Here is a 13,405-nt window from a genome sequence, read left to right on the forward strand (position 1 = left end):
TCTTGGCAATTAGGAGCCAAGGAATATCACATAATCAAACCATGTGACAAACCTCACACAAGAGATTTATTGGGGAGAAGAACAGAATGGCTGCTGCCTCTGAACAGGAAGAGAGACAGCAGAGAGCTGAATGGAGCATGCGCTGTGAGATTAGTGAGAAAGTATAAGATGAAACATTGTTTGGCCGTTAACGCTGAGTCATGGGGTGGGGGTGGGGATTTCCAAGTTTCTGAGCTCAAGGTCAAACCCCTGGCAGGATGTTTTTCCTTTGACCTTTGTCTTGAGGTCAAGTCAGGGTTCAGGGTGTTTTTTTCTTGGCTCTGTTACCCTACAGTTATGTCTCCATAAATGTCTACACTTGCAGCAGCTGGTCCCATTCATGTGGCTCACAGTCTTGTAACAAAAGTGATTTCGCCCAGGCTGTATGGCTTACAGGAACTACTACTGCACATGACAAACGAAATCTGTAGCCCGAGGCTCAGCAGGAGTGGTTTTTAAGGAGAAAAATGGGGAAGTCCGTGATAGGATGAGTTGATAAGTCCCGATTGGTCATGTTAGTTCAGCCAAATAAACATTTTTGATTGCTGGACCTTGGTGGTCAGCCTCAGGAATGAGTCAGGCATGAAGAAGTGGCTGAATGAGTCTAATGCGGAGTCTAGTGGTTTAGCAAAACAGTGCGGAGGGACCAGGACCTGTGCCATGTTTGCCACTGTGGGCTTGTTAGAGCCCTTCAGCACTACCTGTCTGTCTGTCTATCTATCTATCTATCTATCTATCTATCTATCTATCATCTACCTATTTTTCTTTCCTTTGGTTGAGAACTTTGTCCTGGAACTTGCTAGGTAGGCCAGGCTGGACTCATTCACTCACAGCGATCTTGCTTCTCCCTCCCAAATGCTGGGTTTAAAGGCATGCACCATTACGCCCCGCAGAGGGTGCATTTTCTTTCACGTACTTCATAGAAAATGTTGCCATCCCATCTGAAGATCGATCATTGCTTATGAGATCTTCATCAGCTTATCTTCACAGAATTACAACTTGTCTGAAATAGAGTTTCAACCCCATCCCAACTGACTGGATCGGTTATATTCCCGCCCGCGCTCGGCTTTTTGCTTCAGAAGCCCTCCAGGTGATTCTGGTGCAAATTCCAGGCGCAGGGCGAGGCTTTGACCTCCCCTCAGGCTGCAGAAGGCGCATCTGCCCGGCACTAGGACCGTGGTCGTGGCGCAGACGCCCGGGGGCGGAGCGCGGAGCCAGCTGGATCCGCCCAGACCGAGGCCGCCTCCAAAGCTCGGCGCGGTCCGCGCTCGGCGGAGGCCTTGATCCATGCTAGAGGCGAGCGAGCACCCGCAGGGGCGGCAGGTCTGTGGCGGAGCGGGCTTTTGTTCTCCGTTCGGGGCTCAGGGCTGGGTCTTGGTTACCTCGGTCCCCGCCGAGGGGCGCCGCTCGCGTCTCCGCAGCCCGCTAGGGTCGCGGCGCACGGGGCGGGCGCGCGGTCTGCGGTTGTTGGCCTGACCTAGCGGGCGGGCTTGTTGCAGCTTCACGTTCCTTCCTGTCTCGGAAGGAGAAGCAGAGCTTTGTTTTGCTTTTCGGTTTCTTTCTGGCTTGTCTTCCGCGCCTTACACCGCCTCCGCCCCTGCGACCCGGCGGCATTGCATTGCGCTCCTCCCTCGAGCCGCCCAGGCCTGGGTGAACACCGCGGCCCGCAGCATCTCGGAAGCACTTTGCATTTGTGGTACTTTGAGTGCCTTCCTAGAAAAATGAAAAAGCAGGTGAAGTGTGTGAGCTTGGCATGCATTCCAATAGGCCAGCAGCCGAACTTGCGTGGGTATTTAAATTGTCTGCTAAATGTGTTACATTTAAGGGGAAGTTTGTTTCTTGTTAATATGCTAAGGTCTTAGTAACTGCTTCCCTAAGCCCCAGTCGGGTTTTCTTTTACCAACCCAATAAAGAAAATTGCTAACGAAGTATTTTTGCTTTGGAATTTAGGACAGTAGTGGACTTGGAGAAGCGCACTTGAATTCTAGTGGCAGGGACTATTTTGAGACTAGCCTAGTTTAGTGGTTTTGTTTTTAGCATAACTAATACCAATTCAGTAAACTTAGTAAATCTCAGTACCACTTTAAGGAAGATAGATATGCCCTCTGATCTTAAAAACGTTTCTTGCTTTTCCTAGGATCAAAGGCGTGAACATATTCCTTGTGGGAGAGACTAAAAGGTAAAATTTTATTTACAGGTAAGTCTGCACTTTAAAAAGCCTGTCCTGGTTCTACAGGATAACTATTCACATTTTACCGTGGAGTAATTTTTTATGGAATAAAATGTCATTGAATCAACATTGGTTAAACCTGCAAAACTTGGCCTGCCATTGTTTGCAAGCCTTTAATTCCACCGTTTGGGAGGTCAAGGCATGCAGATCTAAGTTCAAGGCTAGCCTGGTTTACCTAGTAAATTCCAGGTGAATTAGGACCTATATAGTGAACTAGTCAAAAACTCCCCCCAAAAGCTGAGCGATGGTGGTCCACGCCTTTAGTCCCAGCACTTGGGAGGCAGAGACAGGTGTATCTCTGGGTTTCGAGGCCAGCCTGGTCTACAGATTGAGCTCCATCCAGGTCTACCAGAGCTACACAGAAACCCTGTCTCTGAAAAAAATCAGGAAAACAAAAAACAAACTGCCCCTAAACAAAACCCTCAGGAACCAGTGCAACAACAGTGGATTTGATGGCAAAGCTTAAGAAATAATTATTGGTGCTTAACAGTTTTTATTTATGCCTTAGTTTTAAAACAGGGGAGAGGGTTATTATTAATATTACTATTATTTTTTGGCAGCGTTGGAGATGGAACTTTGGGCCTAATTGCTACTGTAGGAGAGGTTATATTAGGTGGTGAATTAAAGTTACCTAGGCAAAGGCCAGCTCTTTTAGGGGGAATGTAGTACCAGGGACTACTTCGTATTTTTAAAATTTTTTTGAAAATTTGTTTTTTTATGAGCATAAGTGTTTTGCCCACATGTAAGAATATGTTGTGTGTACTTGGTCTATGGAGGCTAGAAGAGGGTGTGGATCCCCTCGAACTGAAGTTACAGGAAGTTGTGTATCCATCATGTTGGTGTTGGGACTCTACCCCAGGTCCTCTTCTAGGGCTACAATACTCTTAACTGCTCAGTCATGTCTTTACATTCGGTGATCTCTGAGGGTTCCATCCCATGACTGTAAAGCTTGTTAGAAAGCCTCTTCTGCTGACGGGGCTGTGGTTTCTGTAGCTGCATGTTGCAGTATGTTATTTGTGTCCAGGTGTTGGCGCCTCCACTTGGCTGTACCCCTCACTGTAAAATCTCAGAAGAATTTTACTTCCCTGCTTCAGCTTCTGTAAAATGGGATAGCAGTAGTACTGAAAGACCCTAACCCTTCAGGCTTACACCCCCCCCCCACCCCCCCACCTCCCCCCCCCCCCAGCCCCAGGAGAATGAGGAACTAAAAAGCTAGTTCCAAGGGCAAACTGACTCAGCCATTATTCAACCACCCACAATGTAACAATGTAAAGAGATTTCTATTAAGAGATGCGCTCAACTGTGACTGGGATAATAGCAAGTGTTCCAGGAAAGACCACTGTAACCTTTGTGTAACCTTCACTCCCACCCTGAAACCCCCCCCCCCCCCCTTGAGGTTTTGGGAAGAATGTGCATGGGACGTGATTGTACCCACCCTGTGATCAGGCTATGATCTTGTGAAATTAAATCAATCAGAACGAAATTGTATGGGAATTGTAATCTTATGGCTTTTGTGGGTTTTTTTCCGCCTGGCTCTAGAACACTCTTAAAATAGCTTCTAGCACATAGTAACTGCTTAATAGAGCTTAAGTTTTATTCTGTTAGAGACAGTGTATTTTTTTTTTTTTTATGACCGTGGACATTTTAAAGCTATACTATCTTGCAGTTCAACTTGCAAGAATAAATTAATGAACTTTGTGTATATCAAACCCATCTCTTGTAGCTTGGCCTGGCCTTGAACTTGCTGTCTAGCTGGGGATGATCTCTCTTGATCCTTCTGGTCTTTCTAAGTGCTGGAATTAGATTTTCACTCCCTGCTTGTGAGGTCAAATTGCTCAGCAAATTTCTTGGTTACAGAGATCTTGCCCTAGTTTGGTTTTTCCCTTTTATCTATATGATTATTAGTTCCTTCTCTTTTACATTATCAGTGCCATGATTTTAGGAGCTCAGCTGCTTAGGGAATTGTAAAAGTTAAAGTTTAAGGGTGAACTTCAGGCATCTTTGTCTTACTAGGCTTCTTTTCCCATTTCTTTGGAAACTAATCCATGTAAAACGGAAGTGGGAAGCATTCAGTTTTAGATAAAGCAAGACTTTGTAGCAGCCCTGGCTATAGAAATGCAAACTAAGAAACCCTTAAGACCTTGAATTCTCATTTTTTTTTTTTTTTTTGAGAAGCTGTGCAGGGTTTAAAATTCTTGATATGCTAAATGAAGTTGCAAATGAAAGGTGTAGTTAGAACCAGCCTAGTGAGATATAATCTCAAGTGAGATTAGAACTATGCCACAAATGAGTGTCTAAGTGAATACTGCCTTTGACCTCTTACCCAGTCTTAGACAAGACATCACAAAGGTGGCTGAAGTCAGGTTTTTATTTTCATATGAAGTAGAATGTATAAATTGAGAGAAACAGGTTCAATTAGAAATCAAACAAATGTCGCTTCAAAGGAAAGGATTGTTTTTTTTTTTTGTTTTTTGTTTTTTTTTTTTAAGAGAGAAACATGAAATAACTTGTTTTGAGCAATTTCGATTGGTGCAGGCGGTCTGTTCATATACTTAGGTCAAATGTGATTGCTTGTTATGTGCACTTGAGTACAGGTACTGTTGGAGTCCAGAAGAGGGTGTCAGATTCCCTGGAGGAGTTAAAGGTGATTATGAGCTTCCTGATAGGGGTGCTAGGAATTGGGTCTTCTGCAAGGTTTTGTTTGTTGATTTATTTATTTTTCTTCTTTCTTTTCCCTCTCTCCCTCCCTCCCTTTTTTGGTTTTTCCAGACAAAGTCTCTGGCTGTCCTGAAACTCACTATGTAGCCCAGGCTGGCCTCTAATTCACAGAGAACTACCTGCCTCTGCGTCCTGAGTGCTGGGATTAAAAGTGTGTGCCACCATTCCTGGTTCCTTAAAGTTGTCTTCAGTGTTACTATGAATAGAAAACCTTCCTTAGTTTCTGGCTTAATTATGAAAAAGTGCATTTTTTTTCTTTTTCTTTCATTTTGTTTTTCTTTTGTTGATACAATATCTTGGATAGCCCAGACTGCCCTCAAGTTCATGAACTTCCTGATTCTCTCTTTAGAGTGGTAGGAATATAGGCATATGTTACTGTACTGTGGGAGCCCACAGTGACTTCTGCTTGTGGCTTGATTCCATCTTGATTTAAGGTCAGAGTTCAAGCTTGTTTTTGCTCCTCAAGGCTGAATAACGGGGTGTTTGGTCAAAGATATGGTTACTAGATGTTTTGAGAATTAAGGAGGTGTTTATGATTGTTCCGTGAACCATGGTAACGAAATCTTTTGCTGCCCTTGCTTTGGGTATAAAAAAAGCTATGAGATATAAATTCGGGGCTGCTGCAGTATTTGAGAGCCCTCCCGATTCTGTCTCTTGTCTCTTTCTTTCTTAATCCTCACTCCCCTATTCCAGTTTTGTTCAACAAGTCGGCTGGTCCCAACATTATATCTAGCTGGTTTTATGATCAATCTTGTATTTGTGACCTAGCCAATTTAGTTATTTATTTTTGAGAAAAGGTGTCATGTAGCCACGGCTGGCCTTAAACTCATTATATAGTGAGGGATGATCCTCCTTCCTGCCTCTGCCTTCCAAGTGGTAGGGTTGCAGACATGAGCTGTCATGCTTGCCTTCAAACTTAGTTTTTAATTCAATTTTTAGAACAAATTTCTTTTGATTTTCTATATAGAGGATATTTTCTACAAATAGATAATTTTCTTTAATCTGGAACCTGAGTTACTGTCATCCACTCTACATGCTTTATTGTAACTGCCATGGCCAGAACACCTAGTAAGTGTTGTGTAGAGGTTGCAAGACTGGGCATCCTTGTGTTCCTCTCTCTCAATGTCACTCTTAGAACATTAAACACATCAGTGGTTGTGGGCATTTTATTTTTTGTATTTTTATAACTCTCAGCAGTTCTCATGCACATTGATTGTATGTAGATTTTTGATTGTAGTAACAATAGGGGTATAGGTACCAGCTTTGTTTGAATCTTCATCCTCACACTCAGGACAGTTATACAGGGATACTGCTAATGGAACATCTTTATTTTTTTGGCCCATGGTTTTTATTGGGCATGGTTTCAGTATGTGTACACACAGAGTCCCCATCTCCTTTCTGGCAAATACGTGGAGTGCTCAGGGGATTGCCTCTTGAAGCCCTTCCTGTGAATGTTGATGATATATTCTTAGATTATCACTTCAGTTGAGGACAGAATGGCCCTTCTTTTTCCACTACCCTTCTTTGCTGGTACAATTCTCTTGGACTCAAGTTGGAAGGGCAGTTGGGAATATTTTAAATAAACTTTCTCTATACCTATTGAGATCATCTGATTTTCATCCTTTTTTAATTTTTTTGTTGATTCTGCATTAATTTGGGATGTTGAGTGAACTTTGGATTACTGGGATACATTACAGAGTCATGGTATATAACTAATGTGTACTTGGATTTTACTTGCTTGCATTAATATTTCTTGAGGGTTTTTTTTTTTTTTTTTTGGTTTTTCGAGACAGGGTTTCTCTGTGTAGCTTTGTGCCTTTCCGCCTTTCCTGGAACTCACTTGGTAGTCCAGGCTGGCCTCAAACTCACAGATATTCGCCTGGCTCTGCCTCCCGAGTGCTGGGATTAAAGGCGTGCGCCACCACCGCCCAGCTCTTGAGGGGTTTTTATGTCTTTATTTGTGAGAGATTATCTTCATTTTGTACAGGGTAATATTGGCTGAAAATAATTCAGTTGGGTGTTTCCCTGTCTCCTGTGTAAAATTGATTTTAAACCTTTAAAGATTTAATGTCACTAACAAAGCCATCTGAGCCCAAACATTTCTTTGTGGGTAGCTTTTTGGCAAATTGTTACGGTTTGAATGTAAAATGTCATCCCCTCAGGTAGGGTAATGATTGGGCACAGGGCACCCCACTCGTGGTGTTGTGTTGGGAGGTGCTAGAATCTTTTTGTTTTGTTTTTGGAGACAGTGTTTCTCTATAGCTCTGGCTGCCATGCAACTTAACTCTGTAGACCAGATTGACCTTGAACTTATAGGGATCCCCACTTGCCTCTGCTTCTTGAATGCTGTGTTTAAAGATGGATGCCACCACCACCAATCGAGGTGTTGGAATCTTTAGGAGGTGGGGCATACTAGAGGCACTAAGTCGTTGGGGTGTGTCTTTAGGAGCTGTGTCTTGTCTTGATCCCTTTCCACATTCCTTTCTGCTTTCTATTACTTTGTACTTTATGAGTTTGAGCTATTGTGATACGTTTCACAATAAGCCCAAACAGTGGAGCCTGCCAACCATGAACTGTAACTCTTGAAACCATGAGCCAAGATAAACATTTCCACTATAAAGCCTTTCCTGGCTTGGAATTTGCTGTGTAGAACAGGCTGACCTTCAACTCAGAGATCTACTTGCCTCAGCTTCCTCAGTGCTGGATTAATTAACATCTTTGTGGGTGATGAGGATTTACTACTGAATCAGTTTTGGTCATACTGTCCTTGGGGGTCACTGTTGGTGTTCACTTGTTTATATTCCCTTGGTTGTAAAGTTGTAAATAATGTTCCTAATTTGTTCTTGATTTTACTATTCAAATATTTTCATGGTCAGTCCAGTAAAGGCATTAGTCTTGATCTTTTCTAAGAACCTACTTATGGTTCTGTTGCTTTTTCTATTTCTGTATTCTAGTTTGATAGCAGAAGGTAATAAAATAGCTATAAGAAACACATACCCATAGAGAATGCCCTTGAAGGTTCCATAGTAGGTCTTGGCTTTCTGAAAGCAGGATGGATGTGCTTTCTGCAGGTAACAGAGACACATGGTCTCAGAAACCATTTGTGTCCTTTAAAAAATAACTTAAGGCGGGACTAGAGTGGTGGCTTAGAGATTAATAGTACTTACTAATGTTGGAGAGGGCTTGTGTTAGTTTCCCAGCATCCAGACAGTGGCTAACAACTGACTGTGACTTCAGTTATATATAATGCCCTTCTGACCTCTGTGAACAATGCATACACTTACATGAATGTAAAACACTCATACACATAAAATAAAAGTAAAGCCTTAAAAAAATTCAAGCTTTGAAAGTACATATTTTTATACAGGTTAAATTAATAACACAACTCATTTAGAAATGATAGTATATCTTTACATATTAGCATTAATATTTTCACCACCCCCCCAAATAAGATAGTGGCTTTTCTAATTTTTTTTGTAAATCATGGTAATAGTTGACATATTATTACAAAATAGTTGAGCAAGGCATGATGGTGAATGCTTCTAATCCTAACACTTGGGAGGCAGAGTCAGGTAGAGCGCTGAGTTTGAGTTTAGCCTGGTATATAATGTGAGTTCTAGGCCATCCAGAGCTATGTAATAAGACCCTGTCTCAACACACACACTGTTTTTGTTTTTGTTTTTTTTTAAAGCTGACTGTTGGCATAGGCCAGTAATACCAGGACTCTCAGGCTGAGGCCTTGGATCACAAATTTGAGGTTAGCCTGGGCTATATAATGAGTTGTTGGTCAGCCTGGACATCATGACTGAAATTTACTGTTCACTCTGGCACTAAAGACTGCTATAAATCCTGACAAGTCTATGTATTTAAATTCTACTGGACCTGGACTAGCAGGTCATTCTTCAGTGACAGGTTCCTGAGAGGGAGGATGAGGGAATGAAAAATGAAGAAGATAGGAAGACTGAGTTATGGAGGTCTTGACGCACAAGTTATGCCAAGCAAGTTTATTAAGAACAGCATCTTATATATGATCTGCAGGGGGGAAATGGGAGAGAGTCAGGAGAAAGCTATCTTACAATGGGGCGAAGTCAGCTGAAAGCGAATCAGTCAAGCAATGTTGTACAAAGAGACACAGGATATCTCAACTGCATCACTGACTGAGCACTCAGCGTCCTTGAGACTGATAACTCCAGTATTCTTCAGGGGGAAAAGTCAAGTTCTTAGGAACTGAAACCTTAACTCCTTTGAGGCCGTTGGCCCTTTGCCAAGTCTGCCTCTGGGCAAGGACACAGAACTAGTTCCCTTTGTCCTTTAGCAGGGCCTCTGGGGAAGCCTTAGGTCAGTCTGGCACACAACACATGCCTAGAACAGTGGACAAATACTGTGACTAGGATGGCTTAAATTTTAGAATTAGTTGGCAACTGAATGGTTTCCATTCTTTCTGGCCCAGCAGACTTAGTGAACAGAATTGTTGGCCAATGGAAGGACTCCCAGGAACTCCCATTGGGTGCCAGCTGTGAGAAGGATGTCCTTGAGTAACTAGTATATGGTTTTTTTTTTTTTTTTTTTTTTTTTTCTGTTGTTTCTCCACCACAAGACAGGCTAGTTAAATTAAGAGGCAAGGTATTTTGGCAAAATGTGACTATTCAGAAAGCTAGTCCAATGAGATGGACAGTTCTGTCACAGTGGTGTTTTGAATAAGAATGGCACCCTTAAGCTCATATTTGAATGCTTAGTCACGTGGGAGTGGCACTATTTGAGGATTAGGAGGTGTGGCCTTGTTAGAGGAGGTGTGTCACTGGCAGGGGAGGGGCTTTGAGGTTTCAAAAGCCCAGGCCAGGCCCAGTCAGTCTCTCTCCTTTCCCTGCCCTCCCTTCCCCTCCCCTCCCTTCCCCTCCCTTCCCCTTCCCTCCCTTGCCTTCCCCTCCCCTCCCCTCCCTTGCCCTCCCCTCCCTTCCCCTCCCCTCCCCTCCCCTCCCCCTCCCCTCCCCTCCCCTCCTCTTCCCTCCCCTCCCCTCATGGATCAGGGTATAGCTTTCAGCTTCTGTTCTAGCACCATACTTGCCACCACATTCCCTGCCATGATATGTACTGACCCTCTGAAACTGTGATCAAGCCTCAGTTAAACACTTTCTTTTGTAAGAGTTTCCAAGGTCATGGTGTCTCTTCATAGCAAAATAGTGACTAAGATAGTCACAAAATGTGGCTTGCTGAGAAGCTGGTTTAGGGCAGTTTATATAAGGTAATTGGTGTTCCCACACTGGGTATCTTCACATACAGATGTGGATGCTGCCCATTTGATCCTTATTACCTAGTCATGGGGTGACTTAGGTTTTCATTTCTTTCTGTCTTTCCTTTCCCTTCAAACTTGTGAAGCTCCTGCCTCAGCCTTTCAAGTACTGGGATTACAAATGGGCAGTACTGCTTTTCCTAGCTTAGCTCTGCAAATTGCCTTAAAACATTTTCTTTAACTTGTATTTATATTGTATATGTAGGGGTGGGGTGCATTCACAGGTCAGAGGACAACTCACTAGAGTTTTGTTTTTTTTTCCTCCTACCATGTGAGTCCTCGGGATTGAACTCAATGTCATCCTGCTTAGTTGGCAGCAGACTCCTTTGCCTCCTGAGACATTTTGCTGGCCCCAGTTCTGCAAATCTTAAAAGTGAAAAATGGAAATCCTGGGGGCTAATCCTGTTACTCATTAGCTGCTCCAAGTCCTTGCTGATTGCCAAACCTTCGGTAACTTAGTAATGAATGGAAATATCAATTTTGCTTTATTAGTTTTGGTTTCCCATGGTCTCCTGGTGCCGAGAAAGCAGAAGTACCCTGTGTGACTTCTGGATTACAGCTGTGACTTGGAAGAGATGGCTGGGTCTGTCATACCCTTTAATGTGCTGACAAGATGGTGGACTCTGGCTAATGGGACCTGGAGATATTTTAAGTCCCTTTTCATAATTAACTCCAGTCTTCAGTTTGTAAGATCTAGGCTTTCCTTCCCAGGCCCACAAAATGCCTCTGCTGAAGTTCTTATAACCAACTAACTGAATGAACAGAATCTGAATAACCAGGGTAGACCCTGGAGTGTTGGCTGTACTGATCTATAAATAACAGGAAAGAAAATCCCATCAAATGTCTCTTTGAAACTAGTTGGGCCTATTTAACAGGAATCATTCAGTTCTGCATAAGGAGTTCTGTCTACCCCCAAGAGCACAATCAGCTTGTTCCATGTAAGGAGTGATACTTAAAATTTTGGTATGTCTAACTCAGTTTGTATTCCAGCACAGTTAGTCCACTTTGTCTCTGTGCCTGTGTCTGTCTCTTTCTATTTTTGAGAAAGGGTAACTCAGGGTAGCCTTGAACTGATTCTCTTGCCTCCATCTCCCAAGTGCTAGGATTACTTGTGATAGGTCTGGCAGAAATATTGTCTCTGAAGGCTTATACTTCCTCACCACACAGTAACTTACTATGTATACTTGGAGGTAGTTGTTAAGACTTAATAGATACTTAAGACCACTAGCTTATTAGCATGATGGTGCATGTCTTTGATCCCAGCACTCTAGGGAGGATTCCAACACTTGGATAGGAAGATTTCTTTGAGTTTGAGGCCAGCCTCAGCTCTCTCAAAAGAAAAAAGTTCTCCAGGGCTGAAGAGATGGCTCAGCAGTTAAGGGAGTTGCTGCTCTTCAGAGGACCTGAGTTTAGCTCCCAGCATCCATATTGGGCAGTTTTATAAGCTCCTGCAATTCCAGTTGCATGGGATTTACATCTTCCTCTGACCTGAGGGCATCTGCACATATGTTGCATAGATACAAATACAAATAATAAATATCTTTTTTTTAAAGGTCTTCACCTCTCTAGTGGATTATATTCCTTGGGATAAATAACCTAATAAGATCCTGGGCAAAATTCTAAGAATGATATCTTACTTCTGTATGTGTTGTAATGTTTAATTCCAGTGGTAGGGTGGTAATACAGCCACAAGGGATACAACATGGAGTAAAACTATACACAACCTGGTACATATGTAGTCTTTTGTGTAATGAGAGCCTCAATGGTCTATATATATCAATTTATTAAGGGGTACTATGGGGAAAACAGACTCACTGATACAGGATAAGGTAAATGCAGCTGCAGAGTTCTTGGAAAGCTGGGTACCGATCACACGCTGCTTCACACTGCCTGATCTGGTCGGTCTTCACCATACACCAGAGTGCGACTGCCTTTCTCCTTTTTAAGTGGTCACCTAGGCAGATAAGAAGCACTGCTTCTGTCGGGCCAGAAAGCTCAAGGTCATGGGCAGAGCAGATTCCCACTACACTGTTCTTGTTAACTGAGGTCTAGTCTGTGATATTATCTGAGTTGGCCATGCTTGTGAATGGAATTTGTATTGTAGTTGGGTTAATAAAAAAAATTCGTGAGATAACAGTTGCTATAATGTATAATGATTTGCTCTTATTGATGATCAACCCAACTTAAGTCACTTCTTGCATACCTTGTAGGGATTGAAAGGGCACTGAATAAGACTTGACGAGACAGCCACAGATTGTTCTGCCTCCCTAGGATTTTGCACCCCTCCTTTTCTATTACCATAGGTAGTTTTTTTACTTTTTTTTTTTTTTTTTTTTTTTTTTTTTTTTTTTGGAGCTGAGGATCGAACCCAGGGCCTTGTGCTTGGTAGGCAAGCGCTCTACCACTGAGCTAAATCCCCAACCCTGCACCCCTCCTCTTCATCCCAGGTATAGGAATGGCCCACTTCCAAGTTGGCTTTTCAGTAGCACATGTTTTGACTGATCAATCCTTATTCTTTCTAGACTGTTGTGAAACCATGCCTTTTGTGTTTTACATTGAGCTCCATTCTCAGTTCTGGGTCTAAGACTCTTTGAAACCAGAGGATGCTTGTATTATTTTGTGTGTAAGTTCTGTATATCCTCCTGTGTACTTCACATCATTTCTAGAATATTTAAAATATTCTGTTGTTGTGCTGTAGTGTTTAGGAACTAGAAGCATGACAGAATCAGTACTAACACAATTTCTCTTATTTTTAATCTTTAGCTAAATCTCCAGTTTGTATATGATTGTATTTTGTTGTTTGATTATGACTAAGTTAATGCAGAGACCTGTTCCAGCCACGTTAACCATGTGCGATTGCCAGTGGGAACTGCTTACCTTTGTTAATATGCTAAATGAGGTGATGTAGTTAAGTGTGGTATGCAGTTCTTTCTTGTTCCTTTGTTATTTGTTTTTCTTGACAGGATCTTGATGCATAGACAAAGCTGGTCTGAGCTATGACCCTCTTTTCCCAGCCTCTGATTGCCTCTGCCCACCTACAGTTGTTAGTACAAATAAAATTCTGAAAGGTTAACTGTTATTTATTGTAGACTAGAGCTATGTTATAATGTAAAATTAAGGGAAATTGA

The 13,405-nt window shown here is 42.5% G+C and overlaps 1 protein-coding gene and 1 non-coding gene across 3 annotated transcripts in view; one reads left to right on the forward strand and one right to left on the reverse strand.

Annotated features, from left to right (window-relative positions):
* The first annotated feature begins 1,248 nt into the window (after nt 1-1,248).
* Resf1 (retroelement silencing factor 1) overlaps nt 1,249-13,405 on the forward strand; it is a 31,178-nt gene continuing 19,021 nt past the window's right edge. The window contains exons 1-2 of one of the 2 annotated variants that reach the window (XM_059256430.1): nt 1,249-1,362; nt 2,177-2,236. The gene's annotated coding sequence lies outside the window, so the exon portion shown is untranslated. The remainder of the gene's footprint in view (nt 1,363-2,176; nt 2,237-13,405) is intronic. The other variant, XM_059256432.1, reaches the window with a different exon arrangement.
* Trnag-acc (transfer RNA glycine (anticodon ACC)) lies at nt 12,626-12,698 on the reverse strand. The gene has a single exon. It is a non-coding gene; the product is annotated as a tRNA-Gly (tRNA).

The sequence above is a fragment of the Peromyscus eremicus genome, chromosome 3 (assembly GCF_949786415.1).
Source record: "Peromyscus eremicus chromosome 3, PerEre_H2_v1, whole genome shotgun sequence".
Classification (NCBI taxonomy): Eukaryota; Metazoa; Chordata; class Mammalia; order Rodentia; family Cricetidae; genus Peromyscus; species Peromyscus eremicus.